General features: G+C 38.0%; 1 long non-coding RNA gene across 1 annotated transcript; it reads right to left on the bottom strand.

The window, feature by feature from the left end:
- Nucleotides 1-314: 314 nt before the first annotated feature.
- LOC116712642 (uncharacterized) lies at nt 315-10,549 on the bottom strand. Its single transcript, XR_004337605.1, has 3 exons — nt 10,540-10,549; nt 4,748-4,753; nt 315-432 (listed from the first exon to the last, which is right to left on the bottom strand). It is a non-coding gene; the product is annotated as an uncharacterized LOC116712642 (long non-coding RNA).
- Between the last annotated feature and the right edge of the window lie 13,062 nt (nt 10,550-23,611).

The raw sequence follows: 23,611 nt of genomic DNA, 5'->3' as shown, positions 1-23,611 counted from the left end.
TTTAATGTAACAGCAAATTATCAACATTTAGCCCTTCATACTCATGGAAAATCTCAGAAAAATTGCTACCATAAGCTACTAGAACTGTTATTTATGTTGATGCTCTTATTTTGAAATATAACTGGATGAATGTAGGTATGATGAAGGATTATGTCCACACTAAGAAAATAAAAAAAAGAAAATCAGGAGAATAAAGTCAAAATAGTATGGGAATAAAGTAATATTTGGAGTATAAGGCTCAGCAGCCTGATAAAGTAGGCTGGTTCTGTTCTGGGGACGACTGGAGCCTCTGGAGATGATGATGCCACGAAGGATTCTTCATAAAATCAAGAAAATAATGGACAATCCTGACCATCCTCTTCACAAGACTGTCTTGGGAAGGCGGAGTATCTTCAGGCAGAGGCTTCTTCAGGTTCAGTGCAGCACAGACTGCTTCCTTGTCATCTTCAGTGGCTCTTTGAAGAATCTTCATGAGCTACATAAACATTAAATTTGCCTTAGGGATTAATAAAGTATTTTTGAATTGAATAAAGTTGTAAATTACGAGAATCATATTACAAGAATAAAATCTTATGTGAATAAAGTTGTAATAACACGAGAATAAAGTTAATATTTCAAGATTAGTCATATTGCGAGAATTGTCATAAGAAAATACAGTAATAACATATGAATAAAGTTGTAATATGAAAATAGTCATATTTTGAGTCATCCGATGACTTTACTGTCCTATTATTATGACTTTATTCTCACTGAACCTTATTCTAGTAATTTTATTTATTTTATTTTCCTAACTTGGCACTAATACACCTCCGTAGGGGAACAAACTGACATCCCCCCTTGTTTTTTGTTTTTTTTTGCTGCCCCTTCATCTTGTGGGTTTCTCCAGACCCACTCTGGCATGAAGCCCCCGCTTCTGTCTCCATGGTGACAAGTGGCTTCAAATCCTCCAGCTTTCCCCACAGCGACGGCTGAAGAAAACGAAACACAGAGAAGAAAATATAGCATTTCATTCCTGCCCCCATTATCCCGTCTGTTTGAAAACAAGCCGGCTGCGAACGGCGGCGGGAGAATCCGCGGCGAGCGGCAGCTCTGCTTGCTAGACTCTAATGGAGAGCGGCGTGGCGGCGCGGCGCCCCAGAGGTGCGGATGGCGCTGCTGTGATAGTTGTGAACTCTTCCAGTGTTTATGTGTCAGCCAGCAGACATTTTCCACACCGCCTTCCCAGACGAGAAGCAGGGCCCCTCAATTAAACGAGTTAATTTGAAACCATAAGCTTGTCCTTAATTAAGAAGAGCTTAGACATCTCTTGAAATTAAATATCTGAAAAAGAGAGAGAAAAACGCCACAGCGATGACACAGAATTCCCTTTTTTCCTCAGATGGTCCTTGTGTTGAGATAAACGTAACCTCGGCGAAGTCTGCGCCGTTTGGAGGGAAGTTTCACTTTCAAAGCAGGTCCATTGTGGACTCCCGCCACGTTTTCCGTCCGCGGAGAGGACGTTGAGACGGGAGACAGATTCTGCCACTAAGTAAATAATTTGTATGATAATTCATTACAGCGCAGTCTTTTTCAACTTTAATTGGTCTAAATGAAGAGACATTTCACACCATTTAGATAAAAAAGAAAAAGGAGGCCAGCGTAATGAAAAGGGGCCTGCCTATCGGACTTCAGAGGTTTGCTCTAAATGAAAATGTAATTGCAGGCGGAATGGTACAAGAGGAGAGACCCCGCGCCGCAGATCCGGGGGTATCTTCAGACAGTCGAGCAAAAGCTAATGACTGAGCAATTTGGAACATTTACTCACCCCAAAGACTCTCATTAAGTCAATCACAGGCTTAGCCCGAGACCCACTCGCAGCGCCGGAGCCGGCCCCGCGTTTATTCCCACATCAATCAGGAGGGGCCGGTTTCTTCTTCTCTCAGAAGCCATGAAAAACGCCCAAGTAATTTATTCTGGGATCTTTGAGAGGATAATGGCCAATTATTTGTTTATAACACTGGTTAAATTTTCATTAGGCAGATTAATGGAATATCATGTACTGTCAACAGTGGACGGAGGGGTGGTGTGTCAGAGATAAACGGCCAAACAGATGATGTCGCTCCGTCCGTAAATTGGTTTTTCGACACCCTCCCCCAACCCCCGGTTTCCTCTATATGAAAATTTTAAAGGTGGACACGGCGTGGATGGAGGCTGGGTGGGCGGGGGGGGGACCTCCAGCAGACGGGGATGCTGGGAAATAGATGACTGTCATCATTCAGCAGGTTTGAGAATAAAGTCAGAATTCTGAGCCAAAAATTGGGATTCTGAGATAAAACAAGCCGAAATTCTAAAATGAAAGTCAATTCTGAGAAAAAACTGGAATTGTGAGTTAGTCATAATTCTCAGATATAAATGTCAGAATTCTGAGGAGAAGATTGGAATTGTGAGATTTTAAAAAGTCAGAATTGTGAGATTAAAGTTGGAAATCTGGGATACAAATAGTAGGAATTATGAGATTAAAGTCAGATCTGAGAAAAAAAAGACAATCAAGTTTATCTGTGTAACATTTCAGCAGCAAGGTGGTTCAAGGTGCTTTACAGTATAAAAAAACAATTTTTATTATTACAAAAAGTTACAAACAAAATAAAGTCAACAATTGAACAAACATTACATTTTGATGAATGCCATGACCAAAATCATAAATTAAAGTGGGAATTCTGAGATTTTTTTTTGAGCCGTATCAAAATGGATGCATCTCGCAAAACTGTATTGAAACACTTTTTTCATTGTTTTCATTGGCTTTGCATTTTAGGCAGTACAATTTATTTTATTGCCTAAAATGCAATTTTTTTATGCATGTCTAATATTGTATAAAAAAAGCTTAACTGGTTCAATAAAAACTCAGTAAAACGGGCCATAATTTTTATCCGATTAATCGAAGTCGCTGTGAATTCATGTCACATTGATTCAGTATTTCATGCAAAATGAGTCCTGGGTTCATATGCTCTATAATAAATGCAAAATACCTGGAATTTTGTGGAAATTTTAAATGAAATTTTGACTTTTTTTATTACCTGTAATCATCAAAACTACCACAAACAATACATTACCATGTACGAGTTTCACTTTCTCAGTTGAATTATTATAACTGCTGAACTTTTTGATGATGTTCTCAGTTCCTGCACCTTTAAACGCCATATGTTGTGTAAAGTTTGACTCCATGCTGCTTTGCACATGTTTACTCCCCTCCCCTTCAGCTGCTTCTGCTATCAATCACAGCCAATCCATAACCAATCCTGCAGGAACATATTTCATACAGGAAGCATTTGAAATGATAATTCAGGCGAATTTGTCAGAAGCCAACTTTTTTTAATGAAGAGAAAAAGCCACTTTTAGCAGCCTCTGCGGGTGATAGCTTAATCTCACATTATGCAGGCGACACTAGATACCTGTAAGTGGCAGTTAAGAGTAAAATGACAACTACAAGGCGGGCAGGCTGGTGATTTACTGACCCCATATGATGCTGGGAGTTGATATAAAGCAGCTTGAACCGTGAGTCGTGCTTTCACAGACCTGCACCTGAAAGTGGTCTGGGAATTGTCACTTTGAGGGGAGCATATTACAGCTTCAAAAAGGGATCGCCCCCCCTCCCCATATGCTGGTTTTTTTGAGTGCAGAGATAAAATATGGCATATCAAATCTTAATATGCACGCTTAACCCACTAGTGTGCAAATGATGCATCGTGGGTTCACTTCTCCAGATGGATGAAACCTGAATTTTAATGAGTGAAAGATTCCTGTGACTTTTTCCCCAGAGGTGGGAAGAGTAGCCAAACATTTTACTCAAGTAAGAGTAGCACTACTTCAGCATATTTTACTTAGTAAAAAGTAAAAAGTATCCATCCAAAGCATTACTCAAGTATGAGTTTGTTTGCTTATTTGGAAATAAGACAAAACCTACTTAAAAGTTATTTTTCAGCAAGATGGAGATAGTTTTAAGTCAGTAATTTCTTAAATTTGCTGAAAAAGCACTAGTTTCACAGCCAGATTATTTCACTTACAAGACATTTTTTCCATGTTATAGACACCTTGCAGTGTGGTGTCACTCCAGGAAGATCCCGCTCCCATCTCTCTGCCTGAGGCAAAAAGCTGCTTGTGAACGATGATAGCATTGGTTTTAGCTGTTAAGTTATCAACATTATGCGCTAATTCTCGAACATACGCCTGCTATGTAAAGAAAACAGTGCTTTGCTACTAATTGTCAACACTATGACAACTACGTAACGAGGGAAAAGTTTTAATTAAGAAAAAAAATAGTGAGGGAGAGGAAAGTAGTTCAGTTATGCTAGCTCGATTATGAAAACCTTTAAATGTAGATATGGTGTGGAATTCAGTGTGGCTCAGTTAAAAAATAAAAAAGCCAACCTAAACACCAACTCTAACAGATCATGTTTAAATTAGCTACCACCGCTGTGCTGGATTAGCTAATCAACAGCAATCACTTATTAATAATCTCAAAATAAACATCAAGCTTGAAAACATAAAACTGTAACAGACTGAATATTCTGTTCTTTATGCAGGAAATGTTTGAGTGTTTTTTTGGTGTTGAATCCTGAAACAGAAAGTGGCGTTGTTGTAAGTTGCTGTGGCAACGAGTCTGTAGCTTGGCCAGCAGAGAGAGCGAGAAAAAAGTGGTTTTGAGTTATTCCTAAGTTTTTCTGCATTATTTTTCCATTTGCTATGGCGCACTGAACTAAAGTAACAATACCTACATCTCCAGGTTTCATTTAGTTAAAGGGATTGTTCAACGGATGCCCTCCAGTGTTGTGCACATGCGTGAAATTTCAGGATGTAAATAGTAACATGCCAGGGGTCCATAAGTGAAATAATCTGTTAATGACAAATTGTCATTGACAATCAATATCAAGGAGTTATCAACTGAAAAGAAGCTCCTATATTTTGCTGAAAAGTTATTTGTAAGTTAGTTTGTCTTATTTCAAGTGTAGTAACATATTGGCACTCGAATCAAGACCAAATATATTTTGTAAGATTTTGTGTTTTTGTAGTGCATTAGCCATTGCTGTGACAAGTTACTCTTCGCACATACTTTATATAATATTAGTAACAAAGCATAGTTTAGTTTAATAGGGATCAAAGATTTAAGAAAGTAACAGTGCAGGAAGAGGTTCATAAAATGCCTCCACTCAAATACTAAAGAAAAAATATTGTCCAAGAATAATTCTTTAGTTGATCACAAATTTATGGAATACAATCATATGGAAAGAATAAAAATGCATAAAAATGTTTTGTGCAAAATTCACATTTTACACATTTTTGTACTTTAAGTTGGGTCTCAACTGTTTCTAAAAACAGCATAAGTGGCAAAAAAAGAACAACAGAAAAAAAATCCAGATGATTTTGGGCAGTAACTTCAGTGTTTTTTGGTGTCTGGAAAATGAACCGTTTCAGAAACCTCCAGAACGTAACATCAGAAATCCCCAGAACCCCAGCAGAGTTCTGCCCGTTACCTACCAACCCGAGTTAAGCTCCAAAACATTTGGTCAGCAGGTTTTACCTCTGTATGTGTTGTACAATGGCTACTGGAAGAGACAATGTGTTTTGTTGTTGACTTACCAACAACAAAACACGTAAAATTATGACTTTGTTCTGATATTATTTGAAATTTATTCCATATTATTTTGACTTAATTTTTTTGTACTTTCTTAGCATGGTCCTAGTACTTGTTGTAATTGGTTACTACCCAACTCTCCATCTTGCATCACGGATTGGGTCCCGCTCCACATTACGTTCTGATTACATCCATTTGTCCATCATTTCTCTCCGTGAACCTTTGTGTCCAACATGTGAGTTAATTTCGACGCCTGGATAGCAATCTGCCAACCTCGGGGCAGCCGAAACGCCAACGAGCTTCGCTATCAAAACAATCGCGGTCTGAAGGAGGTTATCGTTGCTCGGCGCTATCTGTCACGCGGCCACCGGCAGCCAGTGGGACACAAGGGCCATTTAATTAGGCCCACTGCTCCTCTCTGGTGTGAAAGACTCTCAGGCCCCTTTGATTCCCCGCTGCTCTCCCAGCAGGAAGTGGTTGGTGATAATTGACACAGGATTTCCTTGTTAACCAGCGGCAGACTCTGTGGATTAAAGTGACAGAGATCTCCAGAAGAAAGTGGGGAGCAGATAAAGGCGGAGGGCGGAGGGAGCGGCGGGGGCAGCAGCTATTTACCGCTCTTGACAAACCAGGGAGGAAATAGCAATATCAGAGCGGCGCGCAGTCCTGCCGCGAGATGTAGCTCCCACTTATCTTAGCCATTTCAGCTTGGCTGATCAAAGATTGGCTTCCCTTAAAATAACCTGGGCCCAAGGTTGACTATATGCTTCACGTCCCCCTCCATAACTCCGTTTGTGGACGACTACAGAGACATAATCCCATTTCATTTGCACAATTATACACTATCATGGAATAAAAGCATATTTGCAAATGATGTAATATTGTACCAAGTGGGTCACAGCATTTCCATGCAGACAGGAGAGAGAGCTTCCTCTTTATTTATTTCTAGATTTCCTTTCTTCTTATCTGGCTACTACGCAGCTTACCAACAGACATTTTACAAATGCGCCACGGAAGGATTTAACAGAGCTTTCTGTGCAGATAAAAGACGCTCTCCTCACTTTCTACAACTTCTGCTGCCATAAATTAGGCCAATCTCTGGCCCATTGTTGCTCGAATGAACTTCAATTACTCAACGTATCCATGCACCTGACAAACACCGCAAACTGCCCACAGTGACCCAAACGTGGCATAAATAGCGGTCCAGTCACAAACCGATGTGCTCGCTGATAAGAGGATGAAGTGATGGCAAATTTCCAGCGGCAGAACTTGGGTCAAAAGCAGGTCCAACGAATAAATCACAGCAGGAATTCCAGTGTCTCCAATCCCCCTGCTGACACACGCAGCTGTGGAGACGCAGGAGGGAAAAGAGGCGGTTGCTTTATTATGACATGAGTTAGATGACCACGGCACCTCATGCTTACTTAGCTTACTTTATGAAAAGTATGAAATGTAGAGTGGTTCAGATTTTAAGCTGCGGTATTGTCATAGAGTTGGAAATACAAGAAGTTTAATTACCGTCAGACAAGGTTTATATGGAAGAGGATTAGGGCCACTGTAAAAAACAAAACGGCAAAAAAAAAATTTTGACTTTCACCTCAGAATTCTTTTTTATTTTTTAGAATTTAGATTGTTCTCAGAATTGGGATTATTTTTAATTCCAACGTTCTCAGAATTCTGAGAACAACGTTTAAATTCTGACTTTTTTCTAGGACTTTCTCAAAATTTCCAGTTTTTTAAAATTCTAACTTTGTTCCCAGAATTCAGCTTTTTATTTACTTTTGAGCTCTGAAGATTAAAGTCAGAATTTAAAAAAAAAATCCTCAGATTTCTATGAAAAAAATAAATTGAGAAGAAAAAACATCATGGCCAATATTAGCAATTGTGTAATTTATAATGCCTCCAAAAAACATGCAGTTAAAGTGTTTAAAGGGACAACAATAGCAAGGAGCAGATAGGACTGGACAGTAAATCATTAACAATATTAATCACGACACTCATGATCTCTCTCTCTCTCCCTCTCTCTCTATAGATAGATAGATATAAGCTGAACGAATAGTCAATATATAGAATACTCACTCTTTGGTTGCCTAGCAGCTCTCTCGCTCTTTGGTTACCTAGCAACAATCTGTTGAGTAACTTACACAGCAGCAGTTTAAAGTTTCGCCACTGTGGCTCCTAACTGCTTAAAAGTAAAAAAATTGAAAAAAGTGTGGAATGAAAACCGGATAAAACCGGAAAGGTCACACCACCAGTTTGGCAGTATTTCAGATATTTAAGACAAAAACCCCCCAAATAATTATCTATACCAACTGATATAAAATCTTATATATTTGAGCCTACTTGTATAATTTTGAAATTATGATTACAGACTTGAATAAATTGAAATTTCTATGCCCAATTCCACCTATAAGTTTTAATACCCACTTAATCCTGTGAAGGCCTTACAGTGTTCTTAGTGTTTTTGTACTTTCATGACTAAAATTGAGAAGTTTTATCCAGACTTCTTCCCATTAAAGCACCTTTTATTTTGTCAGAAGAGAGTTTAACTCTGCTTCACAATGGGGCAAAGTGTGGCCATGAGTTACGCCAACTTTAAAGTGTTTAGATGCAATATTACCCAAACATGCTTCCCAGAAACTTCGCATCACTGTCCACACCTTCTTATCTGCGCTGCCTCACAGGTACAGTATCTTAACCACGCTGTAAGGCTTCAATATGTGAGCATTAACACGCTTCAAGGTCCTTGATTTTTCCTCAGGAATTACTGTGTGGCAACCAGAAGGAGAAGCCGGAGATTTGTTCCCTCCAGTCTAAAATAAATAGGATAGACGGGGGGAAGCAATCACATAGCCGACAACATGCTCTGCTATCAAGAAAATACAGCAGTTTAGATTAAGATTTAAACAAAATCATTTCTGTTTAATTTAATCTGTAAGCAGATAAGCTTCTACCAACATCCCAGGAAGATTTTGGAATGATAAGGAAACATTCAAATGAAGAAAAAGTTGAACGTGTCTGTTGTTATTTAAAAAAATAAGTAAATAAAAAACATGTTTGGAAATAGTTTCATAAATGAGGGAGCTGAAGTGATACAGAAAACTGTCAGTGTGATGTTGTCCAAACTTTTAGTCAAAACTACCTAAATTAAGCTTCTCACAGGCCACAAACTTTGTTAAATTTATTATGTGAAAATTAGTCTATTGTGATTTTTCTTTTTTTAATTTCACCTGGTCGATAATAAACAAACTTTTTATGAAATGTATCAATTTTTAAAGATCCAAAACATAAAAAAGGATTCAGATGGTTTTCTTATTACCATAAAATATCCAAATGTTGCTGTTATCAGTTGTTTTTGACTGGACTTATGGTTGGGTCCGATCAAAATGATTTCAAGGGCCATAAGTGGCCCCCGGGCCACACTTTGGACAACCCTGTTCTATACAGAAGATTGGTTAAACAGAACCACAACCAGCTTTATTCACCAGTTTGTGCTCAAAAACAAGAAATTTCACTTTGATTTCATCTATCAGTGAAAACATTTTAAATCTGAATATATAAAAAGGGGAAATAAAAGTAAAAGTTAGTGGTAAATATGTATACTATATGGGTGTTCACAGTGTGGCTTGGGGGCCATTTGTGGACCTTGAAGTGATTTTGTGTGGCCCTCAACCACAAAACAAAAATGGCACAAACAGGTTTGTTCAGCTCAAGTTTTAGTTTGATGCTGTTAAATTTTCACTGCCTCTCAAAAGAAGACACAAACAATAAACATTACACATTCAAGGACTTTTACTCCAGAGCGACTTTGATCCACCCATTTAGTCAACTCAACCTAGTAAAGCAAAAGTTTTTGAAGAATGGGTAGCCCAGAAAAAAACAGACCAAAAAACCAGCGATAAAAGTTAGTTTAAAAGAAACAAAACCTGCTAGGTTTTATGTTTCAGATCTACAATCATTTATGGCTCTTTTCTATAGAAATCAGACTTCTAGATACATAAATTACCCTCACTTTGGACACCCCTTCTTATTGTGTTTTTTCTTTTGTTGATAGCATCATGAGATAATTAGCAATCAGAAAATTGATTTGCAGTCATTTTCACTTTGTGGAAAAAGGGAAAAAAAATAATATCTTTACTTTTTTTTTTTTTTTTCCAGCATTTTGAAGAAATCCCGGAGAGGAAGTGAGCTGCAGGGAGGAGAAAGCCGTGACCTCTCCCGGCCGCACCACCTTGGCCAAAGGATTAAGAAAACAGCGGCCACTGACAAACGTCCAGGAAATCAGAACCACATGCGGGAAGGGAGGCAGGCTGAGGTGATTATTTGTTTTCTGCTAAATTAATGGAGGCTAATTGATAATGTCATTACATCAGGAGGAGAGCGGGGGAAAAATCAAGGAATGCTGCCTATCAATCCTCACAGATGCTGCTGGGTTTTCCCTGGAGATAAAGATCTGTTCAGCTAACCAGAACCAGACTGACTCGTCTGAAACCAAATTTAAAAAATTTTTAACGCCGAAGGAAAATCTAGTAAATAAAACAATCTGAAATCAGGGATTACTTTCTAATTCATTCTGGAGTTTTACGTCTTGTTGAACCGGAAACCAGAGAACTGAATGAAAAAAGAAACATTTTCTTAACACGACAGAAACACAAAATCTTACTAAGTATATTTGGTCCAGTTTCTACTGCAAATTTCTCAGTACATTTGAAATAAAACAAGACTAACTTGCAAGTAAGTTTTCAGCAACATATAGGAGCTTGTTTTAAATGAATAACTCAAAAAAAAGTTGTAGTTCTATTGCCAGATTTATGTAATTTATTTCACGAATACATACAATCTGTGCTGTTACCTAGCAACGCCAGCCAAGCCCAGCCTGTTGCCTAGCAACCCAGAACTAGTTTTAACTGGCAGATTATTTCACTTATAACAAGATATTTTTCCCATGTTATAGTCAAATAATTTGCCAGTGGATCTAGTTTTTTGTTGTTGGTTTTTTAAATAAATCTAGATTCACACTGCAAAAGCACTAAATCTTACCCAGTATTTTGCATCATATATTTACTGTACATATCTTAGTACACTTGAAAGAAAACAAAATTAACCTATAAGTAACTTTTAAGCAAGAAATATGAGATTGTTTTAAGTGAATATTGATGAAAAAGTACTAGTTTCACAGGCAGATTATTTTGTTTATAACGTTGGAAAAATTTATTAATAATCTGAAATGGAACTGGTTCTTTTTTTTCATTCACTTAAAACAAGCTCCTATATTTTGCTGAAAGGTTTCTTGTAAGCTAGTTTTGCCGTATTTCCAGTGTACTAAGATATTTGCCTTAGAAACTTGACCAAAAATACTTTTTGCCTTTTTACAGTGAAACCATTAGAAATACATTGCGTTGAGGAACATTTTCAGATTTTTAGCATGAAAACAGGCTCAGAAATGAATTGATTTGCTCCACATGGCCAATAATTCAGCAGTGGACAAGACAAAAGGTCAGTATCTGCTTAAAATCTTCACCACTTGGAGTATTTTAGATCTGCAGAGCCGCAGCAGCTGTGGGAGAGAAGATGGTGGCTGTGCCAGTGATTTAGGAGACAGCGAGGGGCTTTAAAGGAGGAAAACAAGTTCATTACACTTCCATACTTGCTTATCACTCCCCAAAGACCTGTCAGCAAAGGCAGAGGAGAAATTAGCTTTCCCCAAACCCCCAAAAAAGAAGTTATTAGGCAAACCCCCAGGGTGGACATGTCGTTTGCAATTCTTACCCCAAGACCTTTGACCTCAAACTCTCTGGGGTCACTACTTCCTTTCAAACAGTTTGTGTTGCTCTATTGCTCACCAAACCCAAGTTTAGTGCTCTTCCTCTGGAGTAGCATAAGCCGGTTTGGTGCGTGTATCTGTGTAGGTTGCAGGGGTGGCGTGATGGCGAATGATTACAAATGTCTCCGTTCTAGTTTAATTGGATCAGGCTGACTCACAGCTTATGGAACAAGATCTTGGTTGTTTCAAAGCAGATGGATTAACAATTAAATTTGTTTGCTAATTCCGTGGCATACACCTTGAACAGAAAATAAGACGCATTAACTTGAATAAATTACGCTCTACCCACAGGGAATATAATTAGGGGAATTCCTTCTCAGAGCTTCCCAAAAGACTTTGTTTGACTTTTCATCTTGTAAATGTGGGAAATCATTTAAGAGTGAGACTCATCTTATTTTCTTTTCTTTTTTGCGCCTTGTGAGTCATAGTTGCTGCTTGATTTGCACTAATAGATTTCACAGTATTCAGTCTAGAAGATCAACTTCCTATAAAGTAGCACAAATATTGTTTTCCATTCAAATCAAAGGTGTTAGGCTCCTCCACATTTTCTCCAGTTACTGTCACAAACTTTGATTTTTTTACCCAAGTAAGAGTAAAACATACAGTAGTAAGAAGTAATTTTTTTTTCAAAAATGTGACTCAAGTAAATGTAACTAATTATTACCCAACTCTGCATTTCAGATGAAAAAAAAGACTAAAATCGGAATCAGCAGGTCACGAATTTTAAAGATCGGTAGTGGTGGATCGGACAGAAAACTGCAATCGGTACACCGCTAATATTGCTGTTATTGATACCAAAATATGGCGCCTCTGACTCATAATACTGTGATAAAACATTAATTTATTTTAGGACTTTTTAAACAGTTGTACCGACGTTAAGATGTTACAGATGTTTTATTTATTGTTAAGTCATAGTGACACAAACCTGTCATGATTACTTTTGTTCTGTTTTTTATTTTTCCCGGCTGATTGTTGCTCATATTGACAGAGAAACCAAAGCGATCGGCTGCCGTGGTTCTGAAGAACCGCTCACATTAATGTCAGCCAGCAGCTCATCAAAGCGGCGCTGCCTCGGCCTGAAACTCAGCGGCTCCGCAGAGCTAGCCCCCCCACTCAATAAGACCAAACCTGCAGCGAGGATATTAGTCTGACAGCAGAAGATAATTTGTCAAAACCTTATTTTAAAGCTATGAATGTCATCCTGTGTTGTGGCTCTTAATTGAAATGCAGTTTGCCAAGCAGGAAAATATATGAGTGCACATGGAGGGTGTTGGCAGGATGTTTTATGGGGACGCTAACCACACCTGGTTAGCGTTAGCATCCTCCTTACTGTGTACTTTGCATACCTTCGTGTCACTTTGACCTTAAATTACCCCGCAACGTTTTTCTTTTATACATCTGAGATTTTCTGATAAATCTTAAAGTCAGAACAGAGATAACCATTAGCTTTACAGTGATATGTTATTTTCCAAACATTGAGATTTATATTAGTTTACCCTCCAATCTTTAATCTTCCCCAGTTATGAACCTTGCCGCCCCTCCCCCACTGGTTCCTGAACCCACTTGTACGTTCTAGGCCTCCATAATAAACCAACATCTGCAGAACTTACAAGTGCTTTAGCTGCAGTTAATTGAGTAAATTGAAGCAAGCTGCAGCGCGGCGCTGATCTATGATCCCCCGTTGAGGGCCCAGAAGGGAGACAACAGATTTACTGCGAGGACAGTGGGCGGCCTTTTGTTCAGGCCCTGGTTCATGGGAAGTTTGAGGTCAGACGGGATTAAAATATTTTAGAGAACAAATGGAGCAATTTGAGTGCAATATTAGAAGCTCTCTGCCAGTTCTTACCGGGAATCCAGGTGTGATTTATTTAATTTTAAGCTCCGTGTCCTTTTTTTCGCCCTTGTTTTTTACCTATTTCTTGATATTTGGGGTTTATTTCTTAAATCGTTGATTAGCTCTTTTAAGTTTTAGCTCTTATGGGTCAAGGACAAATAAAGTACATCCTCTGTTTTTGATTTATAGCTGCACTTTGTAACTTTTATAAAAGAAAAATGTGTTTTTTTACATATTTTTTTAAAACCGTCACCATGTTGTGACAGTTTAATATGAGGCAGATAATTTGTGAAAAAATTGTTCTCCTCCATCTCCTCCATGAGATACTACAGCCGTCTGAAGAAATGCAACAAAAACAACCAATCAGAGCCAGGAGGCTTGGCTTAACGCTGTCATTCATCCTCATGTACGCGCTGCTAAATAAGCTAATGGCAGAGAAACGGCGTACCGCTACAGGAAAACCGTTTATTCGTCATCATTGCCAACTAGACTGGCATTCATGACAGGCTATGCTAGGTGCAGCTCAGCAGAGATCTACACAGAGGGTGATTGACAGCGCTAAGACCCGCCTCTTGGCTATTATTGTCTCACAGATTATCTGTTGCATATCACAGTTTCACAAAATACTTACATTTTCAAGAACATTTTTTTTATGAAAGTTACTTACTTACTTTATTTATTAAACATGATTAAATTGTTCTGAAAAAAGTTTTAAAAAAAAATGTCTGCAAACTATAATAACATTTCAGGTATCACCAATATCATTTCCAATACCGGTACTTTTTCCTTGAAATGTCCTTATCTTCAAATTTTTTGTTGATTCGACTCCAGTCAGTCGATCAGTTAAGCCCACATGTTAAAGAACTTATGCCGAGAAGAAATAACATTGCATTTCACTCAAACCATATGGAAACATGGTGGTGGCAGCATGATCCTGTTGGAATAATTTTCTTATAGTATTTCTTAAGCTAAATTAAATTCAGAGGGGGGATTCCGCCCCTCTGCTAGTCTAGAGGAGAGGAATCCTGTTTCACACCTGAGTGGTTGAAACGGGAGATTAAAGGATTTCCTAAACATACCTGAAAGAATCAAAGCAACACTGCAGTTTTTGTTGAGGAAATAACATTATAACGTGACATAAACCTGAAAAAAGCTGATTTTACGTGATGTTTGAAATTGATCCATAGATGGCGATGGACGTTATTGCTTCTATAAACAGAGCGCTACTGTGCAGCGTTTATGTTTTTCTTCTTCCTCTTCTTGCGTTCGGGTCGCTTTGGGAACGTGAATCGTTCACACAGAAGTCTGATTGTGGTTGCATTTAATTTGTATGAACGACCACAAAAAACAAAACAAAAAATTCAGTAACAAAAAATATTGCAATTGTGAATGTAGCTTTTCACAATATTCTAATTTGTTGAGATTTATATGTGGAGATTAAGTTGAATTTAGCAAAAACTCTTCTGGGTACAACTAAAGACGTCCCAGGTACCAACAGTGGCCCCTGTACCACGGTTTGAGAACTGTGGTCTTAATAAATATTCAAAGGAAAACTCTCCAGATGAGCTTTCTGTTGTAAGGTGAAGCAGTTCATCACCAGAGTTAACTAATAAACAGGGAACTTTAGCCATGCAGTCATTCACTTCAGAGCTTCTCCTGATTAATTCCAACATTCAGCATTTCCGTCTCCCTAAACCCAGATAAGAAACGCACAAAAAAGGCCAACAGATTTAATCTAATACATAATAATCACATTAGAGTGGTGACAGAATTACTCTAATTGCCTCTACACTCTCCCTTGGACGCATACAGCATCACACACTCAGAGCCCCATCTGTCTAATGAGGACATTTACAGGCAAAAATAAAACCATATGCTATTATCACCGAAGATGATTAAAAATTAAGACAATTTTGGCTCCGGCTCCAAGTCAAATTTTCCACCGGAGCTTTGTTGGCGTTCGTTGTTTGCCAGTAAATTTCCTCACGATTGGACGCAAACGATAATTAGCCGTGTTCGTATCAAAGAGCTGTCAGCCATGGAAACCTTTCACAGCCAAACGGGGCCAACGGCTGACACCATCATTCAGGAGCAGAGAGGGACTGCAAGAGGCGTTCACAGTGGGAAGGGAAGGGGAGTGACACACGCAGAGCGGAGAGGGAGGAATACTGGGCCAAACTCGTTTTCCGCTTGAAGTGTTAGCTGCAGAGAATGCGCCTTTACTAGGTAAATGATTGGAGGGAGTGGGAGGGGGACCTGCGCTGCTCTGCTATTATGTACTTCAAAGGTCTCCAATGGCAGGTTAAATGAAAAGCAAATGTGTTGCACTGCTGCTCAGATGCCACAAATGTTTTAGCAGGTGCAAGCAATGAAGAGGTGGGCAGTGCTGCACCTTGCTTGGGAATTGTTGGATCTTCCGGTTTTGTTTGATCAGGTTTAGTTGGAGTGTTTTCACTCCTGATAGTCCAGGAGACTCGGTTTGATTCCAAAACTGCAACATTTGTTACATTTTTCAGCTGCTGTGGTTTGCTTTCTCATTACACCGAGTCAAACAAACCAAACCAATTGGAAATCCTGTTCCCCTCCTCACCTGTGGGGGCGCTGCAACAAGAACCGCTGAAGGAAGCGATGCAAAAACTTTAAGAAGACACAAATGCAACAAAAATGGAGTGGCGTCAGATTTTAGCAGTTGTAAGATTTCTCTTTTGTCTTTGGTAAAAGAAAACATGATTCATTTCTCCTGCTAGTGCTAGACTTACACTTTTGTTTTGGTTGTATTTACCCAGAATGCCCTGTGCTATAGTCCACTTGGCAACATTTGATAAATTTTTCAGCTGCTGTGGTTCTCTTTCACACCTTGGTGTCAAACCAGCCAAACCAATTAGAAAACCTGTTTTCCTCCTCGCCTGTAGTGGCGCTGAATCAAGAATCACTGAAGAAAACGACTAAAACCTATGAAGAAGACACTGAACGCAACTTCCTTCTTCACAAAATGTAAACAAAATGTAGCGTCAATTTTTAGTGGTTGTTCCATTTCTCTTTTATCTTTGATAAAGAACCATGAGCCATTTCTAAGTAAGTAAATAATTCATTTAATATTGATGAAAAAGTTCAAGTTCCACTGGTAGATTGTTTCACTTAAAAATGGGAAAAATGTTTTGTTCAAATTTTTTATTGGAGAAATTTATTTTTCTTTTTTCTCCGATAATAAAAGAATTATTTACTTAAAACAAGTTCTTGTTTCTTGATGAAAAGTTATTTGTAAGTTAGTTTAGTGTTATTTCAGGTGTACCAATATATTTGCATTAGAGACTTTGCGTTTTTGCATTGTGCAGACTGCAGCTGCTGGGATGAGGTTGATTATTAGCCAGTGTTGTTGGTAGATTATTATGGGATGTTAATGGTTCATAAAAATCTGTTTATACTGCCTGTAGGTTCGTAATAGGATCACATTATTTAATAACCTTGGATTCTTTTCAGGCAAAATGAACATGGCTTTCCTCCTACATTCTGTCACTGCTAAGCTAACTGCTACATTCCAAGGATGTCAAAATAAAACCACTTCCTGTTCCGCTCATTCAGAAATTTACTTTCTTCACTCAATTTTGTTCATCTTGTTGTACTTTATGCCTTTAAATTGGAAGATTTATGTTTTAAATATGGATGTAGAAAATAGTTTCTCAGTATTATCAAAACTTTATTTACAACAAGGATGTCCGAACTTTTTGTCACAACTTTTTGTCGTGATTTCAGACAAAATGTGCAAAATTTTAACCATGCAAGTAAAGTAGATGTTATCCTTTGCAGCTTTAAAAATTTAAAAAGAAAGGTTTGTAAATCTTTTGGGATCAATTGCACAAATTTGTTTTCAGTTATAAGAACAGAATTTGGGTCTCTTTCTTTCAAAATGTTTGCTATATTTAGCCAAGTTTAATAAATTAAATAAAACTGATTTTGGGGCAAAAGAATCAGCTTGTCAGTAAAAGTCTCTGGTTCTAAAAAGGTGGATACTTAAGATTGTTGATGATAATTTTACGCTGGTTACAAATAAAAATAAAAATCTCCATCTAAATTAATCAGCTGTGATCAACGAGCTAAATTTTTATTATCCTAGAACTGCAGTTGGGGGCCGCATAAATAATCCTGTCACAGTAAGAAATTATGCTAGGTGATAAATTGTCTCAGAAGTTATTGCGATAAATGATCATATTGTTTTGAGACCATTTTCAAATAATGTAGTGGTGATAATGCACGAACACATTCTCAAAGATCAATAAACTTTAAATTCAAATGAACATTTAACACTTTAAGTATCTAAAATAAAAATACTAATCAGAAACAACAAATAAAATGAAATTTGAAGTTTCTGTCAACAAGATTGTTGCTGGTTGAGACCAAAACACCAGACTGAAAACTTCTATCATCCATTTTTTGGTAGGAACAAAGAAAAGAGAAAATTGCTAAATCCTACAAATGGAAATTATTGATTTTGTTTTCATTTATCACGCCATTATCTGATTTATTGTTTATTGCTACAGGTCTACTCACAAATTCAGTAAATTTGCCACAAACGGCAAATTTCATTGAGCCTTTCATTTATATTTCACATTCCGCTCTGTAATCAACACGATTCAGATTAAATGAGTAAGAGTTGTAAATTTAAGATATTGTTTTTTATCATTTTAAAAGCATTGCTGTGATTTTGATCTTTATCGAAACTAAATTCCTCGCTGCAGATTCTCCAAATTGCCGACTCTCTCAGTTCACCTGCTCCGTATCAGCCAGCTTCATTACATAACGGCGGCGGCGGTGATTGCGGCTCTCCTCCGGGCAGAGCAATTACGGCGGCTTGGTCATTATCACCTCACAACATCGTCTGCGCGCTGCACATCGCACAGACAACACAGCGCCATATTAGTTCGTGTTAGGTCACAGAGAGCATGCACCGCTCTAATGTAGTAAATTGTGTTTGTTATAATGAGTGTGAAAGTAATAGGTGTGAGCACTAATAAGCACATGTGATTGTGTGTGTGTGTGTGTGTGGGTGTGTGTGGGTGTGTGCGTGGGGGTGTGTTGGTGTGTGTGTGTGTGTGAGCGCAAACACCAGAAAGATTGAACCAAACTGACGGTTTCTCCACGCCTTCGAGGGGATTTTAAAAACACTCCCTTCATTTTTGATTTGTTTCTGTTATGAACTATCAGAAACTTCCTTGCACGATTCTCTATACCAGGGGTGTTCAGAGCGCGGTCCGAGGGCCATTTGCGGCCCTTATACTGATTTTATGCAGCAAGCTGCAGTTCAAGAATGACAAAACTTTTCCCCATACATCACAGGTGTTTGATGCAGATGGAGATTTTCATTTTTATTTGTAACCAGGGTAAAATTTTCACCAACAATCTTAAGTATTTTCCTTTTTATAACCAGACTTTTACTAACTAGCCAAAATCAGCTTTTATCTGATTTACTCAGCTTTGCTAAATATAGCTAGGGTTTTGAAAGAAAGCCACCCAGATCCTGTTCTTATAATGACAATAAATTTGTTCAGTTGAGGCGAAAAGAATTAGAAACTAGAAGCTTTAATTTTTAAGTTTTAGATCTACAAAGAATAACATCGCTTTCCTTCAAAAAAGGACTAGTTAACTTGCCTGGTTAAAATTTTGCACATTTAGTTTAATGTTGAGTAATGAAAAAAGCTATAAATAAAGAAATTAAGTAAAAGATACAACTTTGCGATAATAAATAACAAAATAATAGCAATAATCCAGAAAAGAACCAATCAGAAGACCAGTAATGACTAGCTATAAAGTTATCTCCGCTAACACTAAAGCAATATACTGACACTGTATTTAGCTAAAGCTAACTTCAATGCTTTTATGGAAGCAAACTCGACTAAAAACCCACCTGTTTAGGATTGTATTTGAAACGTAATCAATTACAAATTTATTGATGGAACCTGACAAGAAGCTTGATAAAGCAGCTTTTATCAGTGACTAGATGATAAATACACATTACTTATCCAAAAGTAAAAGAACTTTGATGTCACTGATCTGTTTAGTTTTTATACACCCCAACCCCAAAAATGCAAATTATGAATGAAATGCTGAAAATATTAGGAGAGTAAACAGTTTTCAATCCCTGCCCGTCTCTTTGTCTAGAGCCACTTCTGTGAAATTCACATCCGAAGTGTACAGGTGTTGATTAATCCCCTCGACATTTTCCTCAGACATTCTTTCATTTGTGTTGACATTCTGGTGGCGGGGAAATGAAATGCCCCGCCGTGGTATTTTGGAAACCCCTCAGAAGTCAGACTTATGCGGCCTAGCTGCGGCGATGGCCTACATTATGGAGTTTAAAGCCTTTGGGGCGCGTTTTCCTCTCACTCGCCCCACAGGACCGGAGCAAAACGTGCGACAGAATCCCTGCATGGCAGACCCCTCAGCTGGCATCTCTTCCAAGGAACAAGCTCACAAAATTTTATGCACACTTTTAAAAATGTTGAATTTATTCTGGATTTTGGGCTCATAATTATTTAAATGCATGTAAAGTTGCAAACTCTCTTGGATATTTGATGACAATTTGAGTGATTTTCATCCATGAACTTGTATTTTAGGCGTAGTCCAATCCTTATGCTTGTATTTTAGGCGTAGTCCAATCCTTATGCTTGTATTTTAGGCGTAGTCCAATCCGTCTTGCAAGTTTTAGATGCATTTTTGTTAAAACACATCCGATTTAAAGGCAACATGTCTTCAGGTTCTCCAGAGGAAATGATCCAATCATTTGCTTCAGGTGACATCTGAAACATGAACCATTGCCACTCCAGAAGCTTAACATTAGCCTGGTTTATCCAATTCTAAACTAATTTTCCTGTTTTTTGGGAGTACAGACAAAAGGCAGATTTTAGCTGTTGGATCAGATCTGTGTTTCCTAGGTTTTCTTTTATTTAAAGGTTTCCTATTTTGCTTCCTTGAACATGTTAGGATAGATCTACAGGTTGTGCAAAACATGTAAGCTACATGTTTTGCACAAATTCATTCTTAGATAATGAGATTTTTATCTGCTCAATTTCAGAATGAGCTGTTTTAGGGCCTCATGTCACTTTAAATCCAAATAAGCTGCTGCTGGCCACCGCTCCGAAACTCAACATTTACACTCATACATGAAAATAGCTGCTAACATATGCGTAATTATACAAAAGTAGATCTTTGAAAAGCAGAAGTGTGGCCTCCTTCACAACCAACAAGAATGCAGCAAGTGGTCAGCGGTGCAACCAGCTGTCCAAACATGCTGGAGTTTAGCTTGGGTTCCTAGGTAACGGGCAGAATTTCTGCTGGGGTTGCTAGGTAACGGGCAATGCCTGCTGACTTGTCGTTATATTCCTGAGGCTTTGGAAATGGCTCGTTTTCCAGACACCAAAACATTAACTGTTTTTTTAAATGCTTGAACTGTTTTTAGAAGCAGTAGAAACCCAAAAGGAGGTATAAAAAAGTGAAAAATGTTCATTTTGACTAATGTCTGCTTTAATATCCGGCTACAAACTGACCCTGATTTTGAAGGGACTTTTTGGAGCTGCCCAACGTGGTGGAAAGTGCTGCTTTTCATGTGGTTAATGATCAATAACAGGGCATTAAAGTGACTGACATGAGAAGAAGTTAAAGTTGGCAGTTTGAATGCAGATGAAGACATTAAAACAAATCAAATTTCTGAGACAGAAATTGATCGTATGCTTGTTTAAAGTCTGATAATTTACAACAGATATGATACATCTATAATTTCTCATATTATGTTACTTTGAATCGTCTGCAGCTTTTTATTTGAAGTATTTTGATTGATGGATGTTTCTGCTCTCCTGTAAAACTTGCGTGCATTTCAGATGTATGGCTAAAGGTGGAAAATTATGCAAAGCAGCATCTCAAGCAAAAGGTTTTTCTTTTTTTTTCTTGAAAGGGTCAGGCTGAGCTCTTACTGATGGAGCGGCGAGAGGAATCTTGGCTTCTGCACTTATCTGGCGTGTGGAGTCTGGGGTGCTTTCCTCCCTCTTTCCTCCATTTCTCCTCTATCTCTGGCACCAAACTTATCAAAATAATGTGCAGTAAGATCATTTTTGGCTTTCGCCTGACAAACTGATATAAATTTCAATCTGAGTCTGACAGAAGTTTTTCATTTTGCCAAGAGTGCAGAAGAAGGTGTGTGTGTGGGGGGGGTTTGTGTATGTGCGTATGTGCGTGCGTGCGCGCATATGTGTGTGTTGAGAATACTGGTTAAACTGTGACCATGTAAAGAGGAGCTTGCCAGCAAATGTTGTGTTTTCAAGCAACACCTAGGAAGAGCAAACACTTTCATCTGCGAGTTAATCAGTAAACCGAGATTCTTTCACGTCTTTCGTGGGTCTGGAGCCAAAGCGCCGCCTCCGTTCGCCACTGGAGAATCACTTAATAACTCAATTATTATTATTCCTCACGCTCATTATCGTTATTATCATCACCGCCTGTGGGGAATCCCTGCAGGATGCTGGAGAAGTTTTCATGAAACACCAGCTGGAGAAAATGGACAGCGATGTTTACGCCTCCATAAACGGCTGCTTAGTGTTCCCACACCAGCAGGGGGCCCCCAAGAGCAAAACGCAAGCATGAGTAAATGTCATTGCACTTGGAAAAACAACAGTTAACATAGTTAGGAAAATAAGATATTAATCTCTTAACTTGTTTGCTGTAAATTCGGTGTTTTTCTGTTGATGTTACTTTCAAATAGTTAAAATAATGTCGCACATTTAAATACCGCTCTCTGTATTTCAAAATATTGTTTTTAAGTTGCCACTCCTGTAAGGGTAAAATCAGCAGCTTTATCAGCACCAGTACATTGTAAGCTAATTACAAACGATGCTAATAATACATAGTTTCCACAAATCTGAACCGAGAGTGATCCGCTCCACTGATCCGCCATCTTGGTAGGAAATTGCAGCGCAAAGCATAGCTGAAGCATGGCTTTGAGACCAATAGAAAGAAATTATATTGACACTCTTGACAAATGTGTGGAACTATATCAACCAAGTTGCTTCTGCATTTTGATCCATCAGAGACAGAGAAGGTGGCTTGTTTATTGTTGTCATAGCAACTTCATGTCAACTGTCACAGAGTTATTTGCGGATACCTACCAAGATGGCTGTCAGCTACAAAGTTTCCAGAAATGTGTCACATGTTTAGGCCTGTCACAATAACATAATTATTGGATGATAAACTGTCCCAGAAGTTTTTGTGATAAATGGTAATATTGTTGTTTTGAGACCATTTTCAAATAATATTATGGTAGTGAAATAATAATAATGCAAAAACACATTCTCAAAGATGGATAAACTTTAAATTCTAATAAATATTTAAATATTAATATTTAGGTACTAGAAGACATTTATCTGCTTCCTTATATTAGGTCTGCTCTACTAGCTTCTTAAGACCCATTTTTATTTTGTGACATTTAAGTCCTTGTGATTTATTGTAATATTGTAAGTTATTTCATACAATATTACAATATTGTACAATATTAAACTAAATACATTAGTTTTATTTGAACTAGTGTATTTTTTGATTTATGTACAACACATTGGTGCAATAATTTTAAATGTACTTTATAAATAAATTTGACATATTAAATATTTAAAATAAATAAAACAACAGAGACAACTAAAATGAATTATGAAGTCTATGTAAACAAAATTGTCCTGCAAGAAAAAGAATAGTTGAGACAAAAGGACCAGACTGAAGACTTTTACTATTCAGTTTAATTGATTTATTACTTATCACACGTTTAGTGTAGTCTGACGAGGCATCTGGTGTTGACCTGTTATTATGGGGGGCCCCAAACGAAAATCTGCTCAGGGCCCCTAAAAGGTTTGGGCCGGCTCTGCTGTTGGGTCCAGTTTGGCAGCTTCTTCGGATGCAGGAATCTTGCACCCTCATTACATCTCTGCCACTCTAATTACAAGCTGCTATAGAGCCGTTATCCTACACCAAACAGCGACAAAGACAACAGATTCCCCTCTGAGGCCGAAACCCAACACAGCGCCGCCGCGAATAAAAGACGCTCCCGCCAGAAAACAGCAAAACGTTCTGCTTAAAAAAACATTTCAAGTAACTTAATTCTCATCAACTTGTTGTTTGTATTCATTCTGAACACGTGGCGTAAACGTTTGGATTTAAAAAAAAGCTTGATAAGTTAATCTATTTAAGTTGAATATTGGATTAGCCAAAAAGATTTCCCACAATGCATTGTGCCACCAGCAGCAGCAACTAATTATTTGACACAAAAATTTATTTGAAGATGAACAATTTATTGCTACTTTCTATGTTTTCT

Source organism: Xiphophorus hellerii, chromosome 22 (genome assembly GCF_003331165.1).
Source record: "Xiphophorus hellerii strain 12219 chromosome 22, Xiphophorus_hellerii-4.1, whole genome shotgun sequence".
Classification (NCBI taxonomy): domain Eukaryota; kingdom Metazoa; phylum Chordata; class Actinopteri; order Cyprinodontiformes; family Poeciliidae; genus Xiphophorus; species Xiphophorus hellerii.
Note: the sequence above shows the minus strand (reverse complement) of the source record. Positions and strands in the feature narration are given on the sequence as shown.